This window comes from Schistocerca americana, chromosome 2 (genome assembly GCF_021461395.2).
Source record: "Schistocerca americana isolate TAMUIC-IGC-003095 chromosome 2, iqSchAmer2.1, whole genome shotgun sequence".
NCBI classification, from domain to species: domain Eukaryota; kingdom Metazoa; phylum Arthropoda; class Insecta; order Orthoptera; family Acrididae; genus Schistocerca; species Schistocerca americana.
Window position 1 is genome coordinate 1036175759 of NC_060120.1, and position 21553 is coordinate 1036197311.

The 21553-nt window shown below is 44.1% G+C and overlaps 1 pseudogene; it reads right to left on the reverse strand.

Annotated features, from left to right (window-relative positions):
• Positions 1 to 16881: 16881 nt before the first annotated feature.
• On the reverse strand, positions 16882 to 16999 carry LOC124596785 (annotated as a pseudogene).
• Positions 17000 to 21553: the final 4554 nt, after the last annotated feature.

Sequence of the window (21553 nt, forward strand, 5' to 3'; positions counted from 1 at the left end):
CAAGCTGTTACTGATTTGTTTGAGTGATGGGGCTGCTAAGTACTATACCACCTACTGCACTCCCCTGGCTGAAGCCCTCGTAAGTTCAACTCTGTTTCTAAACTGAAGGAAACACTTCACGGCATTCGCTTTAGAACTGGTCCAAATTCGGTGGGCAATAGACCGCGCCGCTCGACTGTCAACATAACTGGCACTGCTAAGAGGATCCTACGTCTTCCACATCGCTGGCAGTGGGTTATACACAATGCTGATGACTACTTTGAAGGTCAGTAAAACTGTGAAAGACGTATCTATTTTGTACGAGCAGTAAATAAATAGTTGCCACTATTAAAGTTCCACTCCTCGTATGTAATATATTCTATGCTACACATGTAACAGAAAAGCCGATTATTGATGGAAGAGTCACGTGTTTCGATGTCAGCTAATTTCGAACTGCAAATAGCGGCAAGCAAAGGCAAAATGGATGGTCTAACTTTCTCCATACAGAGTTTTGGTCTGTGTACCTGAAAAGCTGAAAAAGGCAACCTAGCATCAATTTAGAGCCCATGGTGTAATCAGGTGCAGATTGTGCCCAAAGTCGTGACAAAGAGTACCTGCCGTCTGGGTTCTGAACTCACGATTGGTTTATGCCGGTAGGTGGTGGAGAAGATTGAAATGACGAGCCTTACTAAGTGGTGTGCTGAAAGAACTTCCACTCTGCTGTATGATTTCTAAAATTCAGTGAATCGGTAAAACTTAGATTGTGACTTCTTAAACGTTTGTTTGGGTGTTGAAAGTTTCAGCTTCTTCCACTCTTTACCTAAATTTCGAGAAATTCCTGAGCAGAGGACTGTTCCCTAAGACATGGAGAGACCACAGCTGACTGTCATGCCTAGCCAATCACGTATCGTGACGCCAGCAAGACCGGCCAACAGACAGGTTGACTCGGACAACATTTTGATACCACACAAACACACACGGAATCTGACATGCTACTTGATAAATTTGCTACACTTTTTACACGAGTGGTACGATTTTCTCATACGCTATCAAGCAACTCAAGATGGAAGTTACATCCTGAAACCCGTTCCGTGTGTACAGTTTTAAACATGTAAAATATTTATCAAGTACAATATGTGTGGATTTTATCATCATGAAAAAATCACAAATTTTGTCTTTTTAAATTTTTTTCATATTCAGATTGAATATTACATAATCAGATGGCTGAAGAGGTGCCATGTCGGCTATTTTTATTTGCAACAGATTTCTAGAGATATTAGTACGAGTGTTGTAGTCTATCTGGAAGTGTATGACGTTTTTTTATACAAAATAACATGGGTTATAGAGACACATAATACGAAAACACCTTTTTCAAACAGAATACCTTGAAAGCCACCTATAGAAGTAAGCAGGAGAAATATATTTTCTAGACCAATCAGGCTTTTATTCAGTGCCTGATCCTTGCACGGCCAATTAAACCTACGACTTCTTGGAAACCAAGACAAAAAGCAGCCCATTATGTTGGACAGAGTGATCCACAGGGACAAAAATATTTTTGACCCAGTAAAATTTCTCTCTTCTGCAGACATAATTACTTTACTGCAAACCAAAGCATCGTACGTGCTATAGTAGACAGTTGACGAAATTAGAATGTATTGCGACGAAGGGACGCTACACTCGTCGTTTCCACACGGCGCAGTGGTTTGATAGGCGTCTTTATTTAGCTGATGTGCCACCTGCACAGGTCGGTGCTGCATCTACGCCAAAACTGGTAGTTTAGTTGCTTACTATGTGTGAAGTAAAATTTAAAATAGGAATTTATGTAAGCATAAAGAGTCTCTCATCAATGTAGTTATTGGGAAAAACTAATGAAAATAATCTGACAATAAGGTTCAAAACGTAAGAAACGTTATGAGCAGTCCGGATCAGCTCGAACATTATCGTGTTGCTACAAATGATGCACATGAGACTGAACTGTGCTGGCAGTTTTTAGAATTCGATTCTTCCCAGCAGAGAGTGAAATCCAGTATTGGCGGGCAAGGCAATGAGATTCCAGATTCGTTCAGCAGTCTACAGAAATGTGTTTCGTGCCACAAGTCTACGAGCGATGCAAATTAATTGTACACTGGGAGAGCTTTTTCCTGTTATTCATTAGCGTATGGAAAGGATGTTTATTGCGTGTGGATTATTTTACGTGTGGGTTTCTAGGACGCCTGTCTATCTAAGAAGTTTGTAATGGTTGTGGTTTTATTGTAATCAAAATCAACTCCGTGAATAAAGTAACTGGCATTCCTTTTGAAATCACAGTTACGTCACTTAGTAGTCTGTCCGAGCCTAAAGAGCAAAGTCATGCACCGTGTGTCCTAGAAATGTTGCCATACACGTCGAGAGGTTGCAGAATGTGTCTTGAGGAAAAAAAATCAAGGTTAGGAATCCATATCGGAACCGTCATCCAACGACGCTACAGAGATCTGATGATGTTGTAAGCGCCGGCAACAGCCTCTAGGCCACCCCTATGACAGCAAACGTGACGCTATCGCCTCTGATTACCACGACAGCCAGTGGAGGAGGTGGAGCTAGCTGCTGCGTCTCCTATGAATGCGATGCTCTGTTACCTCGGTGGATGGTTTTGAACATGAGTTCCCATCTGCGATTTATTTTTATCCTGGATACTGAAAAACGCTGAAGATTTTAGAGGGTTCCAGAAGAAAAATAAACTGCGGATGGAAACCATGTCCGAAACCGTAACAGAATGTCGCATTCATAGGAGACGCAGCAGCTAGCTTAGTCTTTTCCACTGGCGATATTGGTAATCAGTCTCTATCACTGAATAACATACGAGGGCTCTTCGGAAAGTAAGGAGCGATAGATCGCGAAATGGAAACCACAGTGAAAATCAAAACTGTTTTATTTGCACCGGTTAGCTACGGCTCCCAGCTACTTTTCTACACAGTCATCGCTCAGACTTACACATCTGCCGTAGCGTTGTGCCAACTTTTCAATTCCCTCGTTATAGAAGACAGCCGCCAGTGTTTTTCGACAATTTTCTACTCTGGACTGCAGCTCGTTGTCTGTGTCAAAATATTGTCTTCATAGCCAGCGGTTCATTTGAGCGGAGATGAACCTCAGGGGCAGCCAATTGCGGGCTGTATTGTGGGTGATCAAACACTTCCCATCGAAGACGCTGCAGGAGCATCTTTATTGCCCCTGCAGAGGGCGGCCGAGAATTGTCGTGTAGAACGAATCGCATGACGGTTATGTTATGTGGATTGCATCTGTGCAAAGCTTCATCAGATTTTCACTGTATTTTCCATTTCGCGACCGATCGCAGGAGAGCTTCTGTAAAGTTTGGAAGGTAGGAGACGAGATACTGGCAGAAGTAAAGCTGTGAGTACTGGGCGTGAGTCGTGCTTCGGTAGCTCAGTTGGTAGAGCACTTGCCCGCGAAAGGCAAAGGTCCCGAGTTCGAGTCTCGGTCGGGCACACAGTTTTAATCTGCCAGGAAGTTTCATATCAGCGCACACTCCGCTGCAGAGTGAAAATCTCATTCTGGGATCGTTCCTTTGTTTCCGAATAACCCTCGTACATTGCGAGACGTTCCGCCGACGGTCCGTCAGCGTACAGATCACGTTTGCTGCGTGAAGGGTGGCCTAGCTGCAGGCGCCAGCACCTACAGCTTCGACACTCCGAAGCGTCTTTGGATGACGTTTCCGGACACGGGTTTATTTCCTCGATTTGTTCCTCACTACGCTCTACAATTCCTCGAAGTTTGTCGCAACATTTGTGGGACTCATTGTATAGTAGCAAACCATTTGAGCAAATACAACCTATGAATGTCTGATGCCTTGCCATTCAATACGGCATTACCTTTTCTTGCAGGGAAGAAACCAGATCAGTACTATAGACGTAACTTTTCGATGTATTTAGGCGCGTTCAGATCCAGCTGACACCCTGACATGTGCTGCAATTTACTTACAAATGAAGCCAGTACCATGTGCACTTTAGTAAGCATTTGTATGGTGAATGCCACAACCCCATTTACCATGTTGTACATAGAGCAAAGTTCTGAATACCATCTTAAAAGATGTCACTGTAGGGTGGATCTTTTCGTAAAAGTCGAAATATGGCCACTTTCTACTTGTAATTAAGATTTATTTGAAAATGACATGAAATGCAGATGTTACAAATGTGATTGACATGACGCTTAATCGAAATTAGCGATTAAATAAACGTCGCATTACAGCCTACTACGGACCATGTTTACGTTTGTTAAAATAAAACCGTCGTAATGTCTAGGTGAAGTGTAACAGCGTCATTACAATTCAGGTAGCATGCTATCGATTATTTAGAAGGTCGCTTTCTCCTGTAGATTGTAGCAATTTGCTACCAGAATGTGACAAAATATCAATATGTTGCGAAGACTATCTACCACCTTTTAATGTTGAAAAATGTTAAATCGTGCACGTCAGGACACGTTAATACACAATAGTCTTCGAATAAACGATTAAAATATCAACGGGGGAATCAATACGAATACCCGAGCCCTAGCAGAGTGTTTTGTATGAGCCAATTAAAAGCAAACGAATCGGCAGACTTCGATTTATTGGCGAGCTACAGGGAAGCTATAGTTCATGCACGAAAGACGTTGATTACACATAGCTTATACTACATGTGCTGAAATAAAGCTCAAATGTGTGAACATACTGAACTGATAGGAGCTATTAAGTGTGTCCAAAACATGCCATCCGGAATTGTCATAGGCATTTCTTTTTGTTGGTCCGGAAGTATAGCAGGAATGACGAAAGTCTGAATTCGCCGATACTGACACAAAAATGTTTGCTTTATCGCCAAAAAATGATCTGAAAATTTCTAGAAGTTGTTCATATAACTTAATGCAGCCGGGTGACGTCGTCGACAATCGCCGATATTTCGAGAGAAGCACACCCCGAGACTTTTTAGAACACTTGAATTCAATCATCCGAATATTCGCTTCACGATGGAGATGGAATAAGATGCCTGCCTTCCTTTCCTTGATGTGTTGGTCAGGAGGAAGGTTGATGGTGCGTTAATATATGGCATTTGTAGAAGGACTGCTCACACTGATTTGTATCAACATGCTGATATTTGTCACTGTCTGGCTTAGCGTGAAGGGATATTTCGTACCTTGTTTCGCAGGGCCCAAGTGATTTTGTCAGCCGAGTTAGCCCATTTTGAGGTCACATTTCGTCAGAATGGCTATAGTGAAACACAGATCAGACTTTCGTTGCGCTATCGACTAATCGTGCAGAGGGGAAGGGACATCAAAGTCTACGATCTTGTTGCCTTACGTAGGAAGAATTTCCAACAGGACTGATAGTATTTTGCGGAAATTTGATGTGAAATGTGTTTTTCCTACCACCACCCAAGATAGGGCCCTTTAAGTTTCCGCAAAGAATGATCTTGGTTTGCGTGAGTGTCCATCGTCTTCCTTGCAGTTTTGGGATGTCATATATTAACCTATCAGTACTGTGGAGGACCGGTGTACTGAGCATAAGCGGCGCACACTTTTGCACTAGACGAGAAAAACCGCAAATGCAGAATATTGTCTTGCCACCGGTCTTCCTATGAAATGTAACAATACAAAGATTCTGACGTGCACTTCCATCTATTAGGGTAGTGCTATTAAGGAAGCAGTTGAAATTAAATTAGCAAGTAACTTAACAAATAGAGATGAAGATTTTTGCATAAATTACGAGTCGACCGCTGTGGCTGAGTGGTTCTAGGCGCTTCATTCCAGAGCCACGAGGCTTCTACGGTCGCAGGTTCGAATCCTGCCTCGGGCATGGATGTGTGTGATGTCCTTAGGTTAGTTAGGTTTAAGTAGTTCTAAGTCTAGGAGACTGATGACCTCAGATGTTAAGTCTCATACTGCTTAGAGCCAATTTAACCATTTTAAATTCTGATTGGAAACCCGCTCTCTCCCTCGTCAAAAAGTAGAGGGACCGAGTTATCGATACCCCACTTGCTGCTTATTAATTTTCACTATCGATAACTACTGACTCCGGTCATCTGTGGTTGTGTGGTGGCGATAGGCGTTACAGTGTGCATATGGGAGTGTCCTACCCCCATGAACCATGGACCTTGCCGTTGGTGGGGAGGCTTGCGTGCCTCAGCGATACAGATGGCTGTACCGTAGGTGCAACCACAACTGAGGGGTATCTGTTGAGAGGTCAGACAAACGTGTGGTTCCTGAAGAGGGGCAGCAGCCTTTTCAGAAGTTGCAGGGGCAACAGTCTGGATGATTGACTCATCTGGCCTTGTAACACTAACCAAAACGGCCTTACTGTGCTGGTACTGCGAACGGCTGAAAGCAAGGGGAAACTACAGCCGTAATTTTTCCCGAGGGCATGCAGGTTTACTGTATGATTAAATGATGATGGCGTCCTCTTGGGTAAAATATTCCGGAGGTAAAATAGTCCCCCATTCGGATCTCCGGGCGGGGACTACTCACGAGGACGTCGTTATCAGGAGAAAGAAAACTGGCGTTCTACGGATCGGAGCATGGAATGTCAGATCCCTTAATCGGGCAGGTAGGTTAGAAAATTTAAAAAGGGAAATGGATAGGTTAAAGTTAGATATAGTGGGACTTAGTGAAGTTCGGTGGCAGGAGGAACAAGACTTTTGGTCAGGTGAATACAGGGTTATAAATACAAAATCAAATAGGGGTAATGCAAGAGTAGGTTTAATAATGAATTAAAAAAATAGGAGTGCGGGTAAGCTACTGCAAACAGCATAGTGAACGCATTATTGTGGCCAAGATAGATACGAAACCCATGCCTACTACAGTAGTACAAATTTATATGCCAACTAGCTCTGCAGATGATGAAGAAATTGATGAAATGTATGATGAGATAAAAGAAATTATTCAGATAGTGAAGGGAGACGATAATTTAATAGTCATTGGTGACTGGAATTCGAGAGTAGGAAAAGGGAGAGAAGGGAACATAGTGGGTGAACAGGTATTGGGGGAGAGAAATGAAAGAGGAAGCCGTCTGGTAGAATTTTGCACAGAGCATAACTTAATCACAGCTAACACTTGGTTCAAGAATCATAAAAGAAGGTTGTATACATGGAAGAATCCTGTAGATACTAAAAGGTATCAGATAGATTATATAATGGTAAGACAGAGATTTAGGTACCAGGTTTTAAATTGTAACGTTTCCAGGGGCAGATGTGGCCTCTGACCACAATCTATTGGTTATCAACTGTAGATTAAAACTGAAGAAACTGCAAGAAAGTGGGAATTTAAGGAGATGGGACCTGGATAAACTGACTAAACCAGAGGTTGTACAGAGTATCAGGGAGAGCATAAGGGAACAATTGACAGGAATGGGGGAAAGAAATACAGTAGAAGAAGAATGGGTAGCTCTGAGGGATGAAGTAGTGAAGGCAGCAGAGGATCAAGTAGGTAAAAAGACGAAGGCTAGTAGAAATCCTTGGGTAACAGAAGAAATATTGAATTTAATTGATGAAAGAAGAAAATATAAAAACGCAGGAAATGAATCAGGCAAAAAGGAATACAAATGTCTCAAAAATGAGATCGACAGGAAGTGCAAAATGGGTAAGCATGGATGGTTAGAGGACAAATGTAAGAATGTAGAGGCTTATCTCACTAGGGGTAAGATAGATACTGCCATCAGGAAAATTAAAGAGACGTTTGGAGAAAAGAGAGCCACTTGTATGAATATCAAGAGCTCAGATGGAAACCAAGTTCTAAGCAAAGAAGGGAAAGCAGAAAGGTGGATGGAGTATATAGAGGGTGTATGCAAGGGTGATGTACTTGAGGACAATATTATGGAAATGGAAGAGGATGAAGATGAAGATGAAATGGGAGAAACGATACTGCTTGAAGAGTTTGACAGAGCACTGAAAGACCTGAATCGAAGCAAGGCTCCCGGAGTAGACAACATTCCATTAGAACTACTGACAGCCTTGGGAGAGCCAGTCCTGACAAAACTCTACCATTTGGTGAGCAAGATGTATGAGACAGGCGAAATACCCTCAGACTTCAAGAAGAATATAATAATTCCAATCCCAAAGAAAGCAGGTGCTGACAGATGTGAAAATTACCGAACTATCAGTTTAATAAGTCACAGCCTGCAAAATACTAACACGAATTCTTTACAGACGAATGGAAAAACTAGTAGAAGCCGACCTCGGCGAAGATCAGTTTGGATTCCACAGAAATGTCGGAACACGTGAGGCAATACTGACACTACGACTTATCTTAGAAAATAGATTAAGGAAACGCAAACCTACATTTCTAGCATTTGCAGACTTAGAGAAAGCTTTTGACAATGTTGACTGGAATACTCTCTCTCAAATTCTGAAGGTGGCAGGGGTAAAATACAGGGAGCGAAAGGCTATTTACAATTTGTACAGAAACAAGATGGCAGTTATAAGAGTCGAGGGACATGAAAGAGAAGCAGTGGTTGGGAAGGGAGTGAGACAGGGTTGTAGCCTCTCCCCGATGTTATTCAATCTGTACATTGAGCAAGCAGTAAAGGAAACAAAAGAAAAGTTCTGAGTCGGTATTAAAATCCATGGAGAGGAAATAAAAACTTTGAGGTTCGCCGATGACATTGTAATTCTGTCAGAGACAGCAAAGGACTTGGAAGAGCAGTTGTACGGAATGGATAGTATCTTGACAGGAGGATATAAGATGAAAAGCAAAACGAGGATAATGGAATGTAGTCGAATTAAGTCGGGTGATGCAGAGGGAATTAGGTTAGGAAATGAGGCACTTAAAGTAGTGAAGGAGTTTTGCGATTTGGGGGGCAAAATAACTGATGATGGTCGAAGTAGAGAGGATATAAAATATAGACTGGCAATGGCAAGGAAAGCGTTTCTGAAGAAGAGAAACTTGTTAACATCGAGTATAGATTTAGGTGTCAGGAAGTCGTTTCTGAAAGTATTTGTATGGAGTGTAGCCATGTATGGATGTGAAACATGGACGATAAATAGTTTGGACAAGAAGAGAATAGAAGCTTTCGAGATGTGATGCTACAGAAGAATGCTGAAGATTGGGTGGGTAGAGCACATAACGAATGAGGATGTATTGAATAGGATTGGGGAGAAGAGAAGTTTGTGGCACAACTTGACAAGGAGAAGGGATCGGTTGGTAGGACATGTTCTGAGGCATCAAGGGATCACAAATTTAGTATTGGAGGGCAGCGTGGAGGGTAAAAATCATAGAGGGAGACTAAGAGACGAATGCACTAAGCAGATTCAGAAGGATGTAGGTTGCAGTAAGTACTGGGAGATGAAGAAGCTTGCACAGGATAGAGTAGCATGGAGAGCTGCATCAAACCAGTCTCAGGACTGAAGACAACAGCAACAACATTGGAGTGTGTGTGTGCGCGCGTGTGTGTGTGTGTGTGTGTGTGTGTGTGTGTGTGTGTATTTTCATTCCGGAATTGCTCTGCAGAGGTTTTGAAATCTCTTGCACAACAGTTAAGTGCTGCAGTTTTGCCTTGAAAATGGCAGGGTGCGCATCTGTCGAAATATCGGCGGTTGTCGACGACATCACGCGGCTGCATTCCTGTAAGTTATTTAAAAATTGTATACGCCGGGAGAAACTCAGCTCTCACATTTCTAGGACTTATTTTTAGGCTTTGAATCTCTGAATTTTCTCTGGGTCACCCATCTTCACAATATCCCCGTGTGTGGATCCTGAAGTTGTGAAGATGAAGTTAGATTGATATCACTTCGCTACACAGAAGCACAGGATGGGCGAAATACTAAAACAGATCATCCGTTGCCACTGAAGGTGATGCAGGCTGCCTATTTTAAGGTGCATGAAACTCATCGACACTGAGACAGAGACGTTTATATTATACACTGAAGAGCCAAGAAAAGAGGTACACCTGCCTAACATCGTGTAGGGCACCGCGAGCACTCAGAAGTGCCTCAACACGACGTGGCATGGACTCGACTAATGTCAGAAATAGTGCTGGAGGAAACTACCATCATGAATCCTGCAGGGCTGTCCATAAATCATGAGAGTACGAGGAAGTGGAGATCTCTACAGAACAGCATGTTGCAAGGCATCCCAGATATGCCCAATAATGTTCATGTCTGGGGAGTTTGGTGGCCAGCGGAATTGTTTAAACTCAGAACAGTATATATATATATATAGTGCGGGAAATAAGTTGAGAATGTGGGTCTCACGGGAGGGGTGCTAGCGATAAGTCCCTGCAGTTGAACTGTCCTCTGTGTCCTCGGTGGCTCAGATGGATAGAGCGTCTGCCATGTGACCAGGAGATCCTGGGTTCGAGTCCCTGTCGGGGCACACATTTTCAACTTTCTCCGTTGACTTATATCAACGCCTATATGCAGCTAGGGGTATTCATTTCATTGTAATTTCAGAAGAGTGTTCCTGGAGCCACTCTGTAGCAATTATGGACGTGTTGAGTGTCGTATTGTCCTGCTGGAATTGCCCAAGTCCGACGGAATGCACAATGGTCATGAACGGTTGTAGGTGATCAGACAGGATGCTTACGTACGTGTCACCTGTCAGAGTCGTATCTAGACGTATCAATTGTCGCATATCACTCCAACTGCACACGCCCCACACCATTACAGACCCTCCACAAATTTGAGCAGTCCCCTGCTGACAAGCAGGGTCCATGGATTCCAGAGATTGCCTCCATAGCCGTATAGGTCCATGCTCTCGATACAATTTCAAACGAGACTCGTCCGATCAGGCAACATATTTCAAGTCATCAACTGTCCAATGTCGGTATTGACGGGCCCTGGCGAAGCGTAAAGCTTTGTGTCGTGCAGTCATCAAGGGTACACGAGTGGACCTTCAGCTCCGAAAGCGCCTTCGTTGAATGGTTTGCACTTGTTGATGGCCCAGCATTGAAATATGCAGCAATTTGCAGAAGGGTTGGAGTTCTGTCACGTTGAACGATTCTCTTCAGTCGTCGTTGGTCTCGTTCTTGAAGGATCTTTTTCCTGCCGCAGTGATGTGGAATATTTGATGTTCTTACCGGATTCCTGATATTCTCAGTATACCCGTGAAATGGTCGTAAGGGAAAATCCCCGTTTCATCTATACCTCGGAGATGCTGTGTCCTATCACTCGTGCGCCGACTATAACACCACGTTCAAACTCACTTAAATCTTGATAATCTGCCATTGTGTAAGTAGGCTGTTTAGGTTTTTATGTTGGTAACACCACGTAGCGCTCTGTACGAAAATCACTGACTGTGCTGTGTGCAGTCCGTGGCTGGTTGGACTCATTGTTGGAATATTCCCTTTTGTAGTGTTGGGTAGTTGGATGTTAACAGTGCGTAGCGTTGGGAAGTTGGAGGTGAGCCGCCAGCAGAGGTGGATGTGGAGAGAGAGAAGCCAGAGTTTTGAGAGGTTACAATGAGAGCACGATCTGGATGTGTGTCCGCCAGAAAAAGGAAATTTGTAAAGATGGATGTCATAATATATATATATATATATATATATATATATATATATATATATATATATATATATATGATGAGTTATGAACACTATTAAGGTAAATACATTGTTTGTTCTCTATCAAAATCTTTCATTTGCTAACTATGCCTATCAGTAGTTAGTGACTTCAGTAGTTAGAATCTTTTATTTAGCTGGCAGTAGTGGCGCTCGCTGTATTGCAGTAGTTCGAGTAACGAAGATTTTTGTGAGGTAAGTGATTCATGAAAGGTATAGGTTTTTGTTAGTCAGAGCCATTCTTTTGTAGGGATTATTGAAAGTCAGATTGCGTTGCGCTAAAAATATTGTGTGTCAGTTTAGTGATGATCAGAATAAGTAACGCAAAACTATTTGAGTACGTTTAGTTTTGCTTAGCTGTTTGAAAATGAAATAACGTAGAAGTTTACCAGCACAGTCTTTCATAATTTTTCAAAGGGCACCTTTCAATTGCAACAGCAGTAACTGATCTAACAATTGCGTCAGACACTTTAGTCTTATATAGGCGTTGCCGATCGCAGCGCCGTATTGTGTCTGTTTACATATCGCTGTATTTGAATACGCATGCCTATACCAGTTTCTTCGGTGCTCCAGTGTATTATATGAATACAAGGGCTATTCGGAAAGTAAGGTCCGATCGGTCGCGAAATGGAAACCGCAGTAAAAATCAAAAATGTATATTTGAAAGAGTTAGCTACACCTTCCAGCTACTTCTCTACATAGTCGCTGCTTAGACTTAGACATTTTTCGCAGAGTTGTACCAGCTTCCCGATACCTTCGTCATACGCCTGTGCATTCCGCCACTTCTCTACACTGGCTCTGCAGTTCGTTGTCTGTGCCGGAATGCTGTCGTCATAGCCAGCGGTTCATGTGAACGGATACGAAACTCTGGGGGACCCAATTGCGGACTGTATTGTGGATGTCCAAACATTCCCCATCGAAGACGCTGCAAAGTGCGAACGAGAATTGTCGCGAAGGAGGAGACGCATGACAGTTACGCTATGTGGGCTGCCTGACATCAGGCGTACTCTCTCACCATGCCCTTATACTTGGCGGGAGACACTATTTTGCAGTCATCTTTACGTGCTCACTTTGCGCTCAGAACTGAAAAGAGGACGTGACGCGATCGACGGTGATATTAACGATACTGACTGACATATCTGTGCAAAACTTCATCGTTTTTCACTGTGGTTTCCATTTCCCGCTTGATCGGAACTGGCATTCCTAATAGCCTTCGTATTTTGCCCACCGTGCTTAAGGAATCATCCTTGTCACTGCTCTCTCCGTGACTGGAGAGGAAAGAAACCTTACTTTATAGTGGAATATGGATTTTAGCATGCGCTTCAGAATACACATTTAAATCACAGTCTACACTGCAGCACAGATGGATATCAGTCAACATTGTTGAAAGTGTCTTCGGGTTTGCTGCCGGATCCTAAAATTAACTTGACTCGATATTTCGGCGATCCAACTGGTCGCCATCTTCAGGAAATGCTGTGCTTCGTTTCGCACATGTATGACAGGTGTGTGGAACATCGCCATCATACGAGGCTACAACAGCCGGAAAAATCGGCAGTAGCAGAACACTGCTTAAATGAGGGACACAGTATGAAATTTGATGAAACTGTGGTAGTTGCCAACATTTCCGGTTTTTGGAACAGTGTCTATAAAGAGGCGATTGAAATTAGGTTGGCTGATAATTTAATCAACAGAGACAATGGGTTTCCTCTTAGCAAGACGTGGAATCCTCTATTATCTCGCATCAAAATTGCACGTTGTTCGGTGCGGCCCTGAGTGCGATATATCGTTGCCAGCTGTGTTCCACTAAGGGCGGCGCCACCTCCCTGTCTTGGAGGGCAGCAACCGTGATGGGCGGCGCATGCACCGTGTACTGAACGGTGGCCTATATAAGACGTCGATTTGCAGCCTGGAGTCAGTTCTCAGCGGGACTCATCAGCAGAAGCAGCATTTCCTGAAGATGGCGACCAGTTGGATCGCCGAAATATCGAGTCAAGATGATTTTAGGATCCGGCACCAAACCCGAAGAGTCTTTCAAGACTTATTACGCCGGGAAAGCCTACGTAATCACAGTCAACATTGTTCTCCCACAAGTCCGAAGCGAGCTCGTTCGTGCGCAGTAATGCAACGCAGATTTATGCAGACAATGATCTAATTGGCTCGCACATCAGCACAGGGAACTGCTCGTCCCTAAGAGATGTTTTCGCTTGCCGGCGTGGTGCGGGTGCTAAGCGACGCGGGATTCCTGAGTCCGCTCGCTGCGAAGGCCACCGCCGCCTGGGTGCGGAATGGCGTCCGCCTCTGGTAGGCTGCTGCATTGAATGGACCTCATCTGTCTCCCAGACAGGTAGGATTGCGGGGCGCCTGGCACGGCTTCGCTAATTGATTCTGGGGAGGGAGGACACAGCCGCTCGACGTCTCCATTGTTTTGTTTCGGCGTGGTCAGTGAATTAACGTCTCGAAGGAGCAACAAAACCAGGAGAAATTTCGTATATGAACTTACTACACTACTGGCCATTAAAATTGCTACACCAAGAAGATATGCAGATGATAAACGAGAATTCGTTGGACAAATATATTATACTAGAACTGACAAGTGATTACATTTCCACACAATTTGGGTGCATAGAGCCTAAGAAATCAGTACCCAGAAAAAACCATCTCTGGCCGTAATATCGGCCTTGGTACGCCTGGGCATTGAGTCAAACAGAGATTGGATGTCGCGTACAGGTACAGCTGCCCATGCAGCTTCAACACGAAACCACAGTTCATCAAGAGTAGTGACTGGCGTATTGTGACGAGCCAGTTGCTCAGCCACCATTGACCAGACGTTTTCAATTGGTGAGAGATCTGGAGAATGTGCTGGCCAGGGCAGCAGTCGAACATTTTCTGTATCCAGAAAGGCCCGTACATGTGGTCCTGCATTATCCTGCTGAAATGTAGGCTTTCGCAGGGATCGAATGAAGGGTAGAGCCACGAGTCGTAACACATCTGAAATGTAACGTCCACTGTTCAAACTGCCGTCAATGCGAGCAAGAGGTGACCGAGACGTGTAACCAGTGGCACCCCATACCATCACGCCGGGTGGTACGCCAGTATGGCGAATACACGCTTTCAATGTGCGTTCGCCATGATATCGCCAAACACTGATGCGACCATCATGATGCCGTAAACAGAACCTGGATTCATCCGAAAAAAAGACGTTTTGCCATTCGTGCACCCAGCTTCGCCGTTGAGTACACCATCGCAGGCGCTCCTGTCTGTGATGCAGCGTCAAGGATAACTGCAGCCATGGTCTGCGAGGGGATAGTCCGTGCTGCTGCAAAGGTCGTCGAACTGTTCGTACAGATGGTTGTTGTCTTGCAAACGTCACCATCTGTTGACTCAGGGATCGAGACTTGGGTGCACGATCCGTTACAGCCATGCGGGTAAATGCCTGTCATCTCTATTGCTAGTGATACGAGGCCGTTGGGATCCAGCACGGCGTTCCGTATTACCCTCCTGAACCCACCGATTCCATATTCTGCTAACAGTCATTGGATCTCGACCAACGCGAGCAGCAATGTCGCGATACGATAAACCGCAATCGCGGCAGGCTACAGTCCGACCTGTATCAAAGTCGGAAACGTGATGGTACTCATTTCTCCTCCTTACACGACGCATCACAAGAACATTTGACCAGGCAACGCCGGTCAACTGCTGTTTGTGTATGGGAAATTGGTTGGAAACTTTCATGTCAGCACGTTGTAGGTGTCGCCACCGACGCTAACCTTGTGTAAATGCTCTGAAAAGCTAATCATTTGCTTATCACAGCATTTTCTTCCTGTCGGTTAAATTTCGCGTCCGTAGCACGTCATCTTCGTGGTGTAGCAATTTTAATGGCCAGTAGTGTATAAAATTCACATACTTATCGCTACATTATTCTGAAATATTGAATCCGGACGGCAAAGTGTCGTATATGCCACATGTTACCAGTGTGTAGCAGACAGATTGCTTCATATCCTATTACATGAGCAAAAAACCTCTTAGCTTCCAATCTCCAGCACGACAGGGACGACTTATATTAAGTCGAATACGCATCCTATGCTGACATGAATGGAAAGACGCCTCCTTTTGTGCAGTCAAAGCAAAAATAGCCTCAGCAAAACATTTGAATTCGTCATATAAGAGGTGCGTTTCGAAAATAAGCGCAATTTTGAAATAAAATGAAGAGCAAAAACAATATTACAAATATTTTTTTACATGAAACGCTGGATCTCAAACTACTTTTCAACATAATTTCCACCTGTATCAAAGTATTTATTGAATCATATGATTAGACTCCGAAATCCATGTTCATAGAAATCTGCCGCCTGATTTTTTCAGCCTGTAGTGTACTGTCGTTTTGACATCGTCATATTTCTCGTAGCCCTGACAGGCAAGGTGCTTCTTTAAGTGCAAGAATAAATGGTAGACAGTAGGTGCTAGGTCTACAGGAAGGGTGGTCAAATTGTTCTCAAGTAAATGGAAATATAAACGCCTGCTAAAAAAGAGCGGACTGATGTGATAAACGATAAGAGTTTTGTAGCTTAAGAGTTTTACAGAGTTCTACTGCGTAAATGATGAAATCGAAGTCTAAGAAATATGTGCTTGGGTACCTTGCAAGTTTTTAAATTTCGGTGGTTGAAAATATTTCAAAGTTTTGGCTTCTATTTTATAGAAATACTTACTGTATGAAGACAAAAATCTGCAAACACCCCGAGAAATGCATGCTTGAACATAGACGCAGAAGTCAGCCGAACCTGCAGGTTGCACTGTTGTAATGACTACAAACGGCCCACGTGCAATGTCCTCAGGGTTGAAAGTGTCATTCGCGATCAGCACGGTGTTTTGTGTGGCTGCTTGAGCATTATGTCCGAGCCAAGTGAACTGCAATGTGGACAAATTGTTGGTGATCGTATGATCACCAAGGTAGTCAGGTGTCTGGTGTTTCAAAAGGCACCGTATAGACGATTTATACCGCATACAGGGAAAGTGGAAAAACATCATCCGTTTCGTGTGCGCTGAGTGATGGTGATAGATGGTCACTGAGGAGTACTGTGACGAAAAGAAGACGACGACAGCTGCAAAAGTCACTGCAGATATGAATGAAGCACTCGCGAAAACTGTCAGCAAATACAACACGAAGGGAGCTTCACAGACAGGGAATTAATAGCACTCCGTGTTCAGGCCACGAGTGGCCTACCGGGACAATCCGACCGCCGTGTCATCCTCGGTGGAGGATGCGGATAGGAGGGGCGTGGTGTCAGCACACCGCTCTCCCGGTCGTAAGATGGTATTCTTGACCGAAGCCGCTACTATTCGGTCGAGTAGCTCTTCAATTGGCATCACGAGGCTGAGTGCACCCCGAAAAATGGCAACAGCGCATGGCGGCCTGGATGGTCACCCATCCAAGTGCCGACCACGCCCGACAGCGCTTAACTTCGGCGATCTCACGGGAACCGGTGTAACCACTGCGGCAAGGCCGTTGCCCCTAGGGAATTAACAGGGCAAGCTGGAATTCCGAAAGCACTAATCAGTGATGCAAAGGACCATAGCAGGAAGACGTGGTGTCGAAGCGATAAAACAGGGACTGTGTAGCAATGGAAGAAAGTCATTTGGCTGGATGAGTCTTGTTTAATAGTGTTTCCAGCTGTATGACCAAATTTACGTGCCAAGAGTAAAACATGGCGGGGCTCGATGATGATTTGAGGAGCCATATCGTGGTTACTCTGCAACTTCGCATTACTACCAAGGATTATATGACCATTACAATTGGTCAGGTCCATAGCATGACACAGTGGTTGTTCCCCACTCGTGATTCTGTGCTTCAAGACGATAGAGCCCCTGTCCACATAGCTCGTATATTTCAGGACCTGTTTTCAGAGCACTAGGATGAAGTGTAGAAACTCCCTTTCCACCACACTCACCAAATCTGAGTATTATTGAGCGTTTTCGGTCAACTTTGGAGAGAAGGGCGCGTGATCGCACTCCATCATCGTTACCTCAGCTCGTCACTGTTTTGCAGGGAGAATAGCATAAGATTCCATTGGAAACCATATTTCTCCATTCCGAAATGACTAGACGCTGTTTTGAGTGCAACGGGTTTTCTACATTGTGTTAGACATGTTAACATATTTTGTTTTCGGTGTTTGCCTATTTTTGTCCATCCCCTGTGTTTGATGATAATGTTGAACATACGAACAAAAAGTATAAGTAGATTATATCCGCGGTACATATCGATAGGTGCCATCAGCTGGGCGTGGTGGCCGTTCTCGGTATATCTCTGAACTGTTCTCGGTATGTCTCTGAACTGTTGTTTGCTGTAGACTGAGCAGTGCCAAAACAACCAATGGAGAGGAATGTTCTGTGGAATATTTGATGAGTTTATGTGAGTATGCCATTACGGCAACAGCGTTTTTTAATCTTTGATGAATATGGAAAGTAGTCTTTATTGAATCTGCTGCCACAGGAGTTATATACACTGGTGTCCCAAATTAAAGCAACAAACCGCCATTTCCCCGTCCTGTGTCTAATTCATGCTATACTTGTACAAAATGTCAACAGATGTACGTATGCTCGTGTTCTCCTCGGAAGACGGCATTCCAGTCGACGGACAAGCACGCCAACGATGACGTCAGTGCACCAATCCACAATCCCAGGTAGATGCTATTTTTCTTGACTTCCGGAAGGCGTTCGATACAGTTCCGCACTGTCGCCTGATAAACAAAGTAAGAGCCTACGGAATATCAGACCAGCTGTGTGGCTGGATTGAAGAGTTTTTAGCAAACAGAACACAGCATGTTGTTATCAATGGAGAGACGTCTACAGACGTTAAAGTAACCTCTGGCGTGCCACAGGGGAGTGTTATGGGACCATTGCTTTTCACAATATATATAAATGACCTAGTAGGTAGTGTCGGAAGTCCCATGCGGCTTTTCGCGGATGATGCTGTAGTATACAGAGAAGTTGCAGCATTAGAAAATTGTAGCGAAATGCAGGAAGATCTGCAGCGGATAGGCACTTGGTGCAGGGAGTGGCAACTGTTCCTTAACATAGACAAATGTAATGTATTGCGAATACATAGAAAGAAGGATCCTTTATTGTATGATTATATGATAGCGGAACAAACACTGGTAGCAGTTACTTCTGTAAAATATCTGGGAGTATGCGTGCGGAACGATTTGAAGTGGAATGATCATATAAAATTAATTGTTGGTAAGGCGGGTGCCAGGTTGAGTTTCATTGGGAGAGTCCTTAGAAAATGTAGTCCATCAACAAAAGAGGTGGCTTACAAAACACTCGTTCGACCTATACCTGAGTATTGCTCATCAGTGTGGGATCCGTACCAGGTCGGGTTGATAGAGGAGATAGAGAAGATCCAAACAAGAGCGGCGCGTTTCGTTACAGGGTTATTTGGCAAGCATGATAGCGTTACGGAGATGTTTAGCAAACTCAAGGGGCAGACTATGCAAGAGAGGCGCTCTGCATCGCGGTGTAGCTTGCTCGCCAGGTTTCGAGATGGTGCGTTTCTGGATGAGGTATCGAATATCTTGCTTCCCCCTACTTACACCTCCCGAGGAGATCACGAATGTAAAATTAGAGAGATTAGAGCGCGCACGGAGGCTTTCAGACAGTCGTTCTTCCCGCGAACCATGCGCGACTGGAACAGGAAAGGGAGGTAATGACAGTGGCACGTAAAGTGCCCTCCGCCACACACCGTTGGATGGCTTGCGGAGTATAAATGTAGATGTAGATGTAGAATCGCTGTATACAGAGTCACAGAAGGTGCAGTATGGTACAGAGAAGAAGCCTACCAGAGCACCTGCGGTGGAGAGCCATAGGAAGAATGGAAACAGTAACAAACTGATGTGACCCGACGGCTTAATGTGAATTGCTCTGTTATTTCTCAGATGTGGTGACAGTTTATAGAGACCGAAACTGTACCCCTAAGACAAGGGCAGGGCAACTACGTGTGAAATCAGAAAGGGAGGACAGTTTTTTGGCTGTAAGGGCACGGCGGTGCAACCTCAGTACTGCACGGCAACTGGCATCTGACCTCGCAGCGTCCACTGGACGTGTTTTATCGAGACGTACAGGAGGCTTTCAGCAGAGTAGCCTTTATTGCCGGAGACCTACTGTATGTGTACCTCTAATGCGTCTTTACAGAAGGGAACGTGAAGAGTGGAGTCATCAACGTTCCACGTGGACAGTCGAACAGCGGGCCAATGTTCTTTTTGCAGATGAGTCCAGATTAGGTCTGTAGGGTGATTCTCGACGGATTCGCATCTCGGGGTAACGTGCAACACGTTTTCGGGACCGAAACGTTGTGGAAAGTGATCGATATTCCTAATGGTGAGGGCAGGCATTATGGTGATACTCCAACACCTCTTCGTGAAATTGTACAGGTGAATCGGCAAGGTTTAACGGCTGTCAGGTATCGTGACGGGATCTTGTGATCTCATGTGCGGTTGTTGCGAGGTGCTGTGGACCCAGACTTGGTATTGATGGACGACAATGCTCGACATCATAGAGCACTGGTGCTTGATGTCTTCTTGGAAACGGAAGATATTGCACGCATAGGGTGGCCTGCTCGCTCTCACGATTTGAATCCCACGCAGCATGTCTGGGATGCACTAGGGAGAGGGGTTGCATCGCGTGAGTATCCACCGACTGTAACAACTATTTTTGACTTATTTTGTATCTGTATCGATATTTCTATGTCAGTTTGTAGTATTCCTTATACGGAATGTTGTATCTATCATGGCAATTCTTTTACTGTGTATACATATTTCAGCTACATGAACTTTTGTACGATGTCGTTTAAATTGTGCTTTTGAATTTAAATAACTACTGAAATGATTGTTATGCAATGTACTACTGTATAAATGACTTCGTCCATAATTAGGGAACAGGAGGTTGAATGTAAAAGATGTGGGGAAGCCCCGCAGTTACGGAAGTAGTCTGGCGGAATGGAAAAGGTGTGGTTGGTGCGCAAGTTGCATCTCGTCCTTTGTCCTTTGTGACGGGTAAGGAGTCTGGGCTGAGCAGTGCTGTCGTTAACATCCCGTTAGCAGTAGTGGATAATTGTGGCTCATATGCCCGGAGTTTCGAGGCCAGAAGAGCTATGGACCTCAGACCTGACGATACCATTATCATGGCATGGTCTTTGGCTCTATAAAAATATTATTTCGACGCCAAGAAGATCAGTAATAGGGCGAGGCCAACAGTACTGCCATGACTGCATCGCCGCCAGTTTAACAGTCTTTGCAAATTACGTCACCAGTACCACCAGCGTTGCACTAAGTTGTTTATATTTGGCACTCTGTAAATGAACCAAGAATTTGTGAAATTTGGTTGATTTTATAATAATAATTGTGGTGTTGCTAAAAACTCTATCTTACACCCGTGATTATCCCAAATCACAAACCTGGAGAGGTTCAAAAATGGTTCAAATGGCTCTGAGCACTAAGGAACTTAACTTCTGAGGTCATAAGTCCCGTAGAACTTAGAACTACTTAAACCTAACTAACCTAAGGACATCACACACATCCATGCCCGAGGCAGGACTCGAACCTGCGACGGTAGCGGTCGTGCGGTTCCTGACTGTAGGGCCTAAATCGCTCGGCCACCTGGAGAGGAATCCTATCCTAGTAAATTTAATACCGAGTATCTTAATTTAATATGAGAAAGTGGATGAACCTAAATTTAATGTTGTGTTGTCATTTGCAACAGCCAATTATGCTTTTGAGTAGGTCAACAGACTGCTTATGGAAGCACATTTGTTATTTAAAGTGTTATAGTTTGTTGTGCTTAACTTAATTAATAATTAATGATAAGTATACTTACCGTTTCTCGTACATACAGGCTTAGTTTTGTTTATGAGCGTGGTTCTTCAAACCATGAAAGTTTAAGGGTCCTCATGTACTAGGCGGTTAGTTAATGAAGCAATGCTCCCTCAGAGCCAGTGTAGTTAGATCTGCATTCTGTTTAGTTGCTTCAAACCGAGTTTAAGAAAGAACTACTTACTGTGTTACCTGTTCTAAC